The following is a 3,386-nucleotide window of genomic DNA, read 5'->3' as shown; positions in this document are numbered from 1 at the left end:
GATTGCCTTGTCGCGCCCGGTTTCAAAATTCAGATGTACTATTCCCACTCGAAATTGGGAACAGATAGATGATCATAGATCTTTGGTGTTTCCGAAGGTTCTTGGGGAACCTTCCGTGAAATAAGCATCCTTACGTTTGGGCATATGCCATACTCTGTGCCATACTCTTGATGTCCAATACTGTCTGTACATATCGAAGAGTTTCTCCTTTATTTGTCGCCTCTCAGTTTGTTTCAGAATTTTTTCCTTGCTTTACACTACACAATTGCTGGTGTATTAATAGGCCTGTTCAATAGGGCAATTACTGCTTCCTCCCCTCTTATTTCGTCGGAAAAGCGGAAATCCTTTATCCGGCCCTACGATGTTCTTCAGCAGACTGAAGCCCGCTCGCCCATGCTTTCATGTCTTAAAATAGTTTTTCGCAAGCTCTCTCCAAATTGGCCGGATATGTAACTACACAGCATCCTGCTTCCATATACACGACATTATACAACATACATGCGCTACTCTACTTCCCGTTGTAACTGACGAGTCTAATTTCCTGTTACGCCTTCCTTCTCGACAGAAAGAAGAGTTTTGCGATGCAAATCGCCTGGAAAGGTGACTACGGAGAGTTCGTCATCAAATCTAAACATCCTCCGGAGATGACCCGCCTCTGGGGCATGCGCAAATGCAAACCCTACGCATGAACTACGACAAGCTGACCTGGGCGCTCAGATATGACTTCAGATATGAATTGACACATCATCATATCGGTGTTGACACACCATCGACGTAAAGCAGGAAGTACGCCTCCTTCTGAAGTCACCGCATTCACACCTGGGACTAATTTTCCAAATTGCTTTGTTCTTAAAAATGCCAGGTAGACGAAAAAAAACAACTTAATTCTATTGTAAGAATATCTTAACCTACATGATTATTAAGCGATGTGTGATTATTGATGCCAACATAGGCATGTGCATTCAGATTAACGATCACATCGAAAATGTCGCGTCTTAAGTGTGGTAGCAAAATAGCGATATGTCGTCAGAGAGATAACGAGTACTTTGAATTCCTATTTTGCATTTTCATATAGGCCACAATATGCCGCACCTATTCAAGATTAAACGATGTACAAGTTATAATATATGGTATGCGTTTATCTATGTACATGATAATTCTTCTATCCCATCAAGGGCGTCACTTGTAATTCCCCAGAGTGCTATATTGTTAATCACAGTTTTCCCAGGATACTATCATCCAGCAACAAAGGGGATTTTGATTACCAAGTTATAGGTAAAAGACTGGATTCTGATGAAACATTCCAGGCAAGATGCAGCAAGAACTTTTGCAATGTCTTTCTGTTTCGTCATTCTCCATTTCACTTTTGTCATGATTGATCAAAGCTTCCTAAAGACCTAAATGGTCCTAAATGTACCATCCCACCTGACGCGGGATCCTTACGAATTATAATGTACTCAAATATTCCAGACAAAAGTTGGATAAACAGGACAAATCTTTTAATGTGAACCACCAAAACACAGAAAACACAGCTCAAACATACCACCCTCCTTCTTTTACTGACATATTCAATATCACCTGCAACAGAAATGAAATAACAATACAAAATAATGCTGTGACCATGAAAGGACTGTTGGTCCAAAATTGTTACAAATCCACCAGGTCTTCCCGTCACAGTGCATGCATGTTATTGTAATAACTGAATAAGTCACGGATTGGATGTTAAATGCTAACTAACATAATGCACGTAACTGGTTCGTGGTCATATCGAATAAATTGATTTTTAAAACTTTTCAAGCTCCTGGACTAGCTGAGATAACTTTTTGCACATGGCTGATGACTTGAACGATATACTTTGTGATGTGAGGTAATATCATGGTGCAAAATAATGACATCGTTATTGCACATTGAGGCTTTTATAGGAACCTATCTATAGGAATCTGACAAATCTCTGTCACCAAAACATTTAACATGTTAAGTCACACACATAGCAACTGTGCTGAGTAACTGACCATGCTTCATACTTGTCCAATCTTCTGATATGTTCCTACTCAAACGTAGGAACAATGTCAACATCATAACACGTACAATCAACATGGTTATAATCTCTTATCATAGATTTGTACATATAATCCCTGTCTCATATACAATCTGCATCAAAAATATAATGTGTCACCACCAGCAACAAGCATCCACATGCACAGACCCCCACTTCCATCTACAATACCCCTCTCCTGCCTATTTCTAAGTTCTTCTTTCATTTAATAACGTCTTAATCAAACTTGCATTCCTAGATACATTTGTAAGTAAGATGATTTCTGTGACTGAGTCTCACATTCCACCATCTGCTCTACTACTTCATAATTCAAATGACAACATTACTTTAAGTTGATGTCTTTGTGAAACAGTCCCACCAAAGGAGAAAGAACACCATCTATCTACCATGTACACTGCAAAGATTATCCACAGCTAAAATCTTGCAGCTGTCCCTGTGGTAGGGAAACATTATAATGGTTTTCCACATCAACTATTCTGATAGCATGGTGTCATGGCTTAAGATTACCAGGTAAGTACAAATTCAACATGCCCAGAAAAATATCTTATGTACAAGATACAGTTCCTTTACTCAATACACATTTAGTGAGAAACTCAGTTCTACAGAAATTCAAGACCAATAAATCTTCCAGCTGTTTTTTTGTTGATTGCAAAATGTAGTTCGGTCAGCTTGTCACAATGTTACTATCCATGAACAACAGATAAACTCCATCATGATATATCATACACAGCTGCTATAGTATCATGCCAAGAACATCAAGTGCGTGTCAGCACATATACATGTGGAACTGCACAGTCACTTTCTATGATGGCTTTTCCTAAAGCTCCTTTTCCACAGTTCTGTGTCCTTGAGTTGTGTACCTAGGAAACAACAATCCATCAGCATAACACACCAGTTCTACACACAGTGTAAGTTCCAATGTGATTCATTTTGGCAGTCTTTTGGCTGTGAAAAAACCTGTAACAAGGACATGGTTGTACTGACTTGCTGTTAGATATACGTTTATCTTATCTAACTGCTAATTATATGACGTTCCTTTGTCTCCATTTTTGCTGAGTACATGAACATACAATGGGTGGGAATCCTCGTGTATTCATGACATGTAGTGCAACAATAATGCACATTGGCAGTGTAGCCCTGTATACCAACCATTTCTTGGCACACCAACAAATACTCACTAGTTAAACTACATGTTACATGATACATAATGTTAGATACTCATTGTCTCAAAACACTTAATATATATATCTAGCCTAATGATCTCACAAAATATTGGCAGTATCACAGTCTTTACAACTTGTGTTCATGACACAAAATCCCTAATACAACA

This window comes from Branchiostoma floridae, chromosome 1, assembly GCF_000003815.2.
Source record: "Branchiostoma floridae strain S238N-H82 chromosome 1, Bfl_VNyyK, whole genome shotgun sequence".
Classification (NCBI taxonomy): Eukaryota; Metazoa; Chordata; class Leptocardii; order Amphioxiformes; family Branchiostomatidae; genus Branchiostoma; species Branchiostoma floridae.
This window is presented reverse-complemented; position numbering follows the sequence as displayed.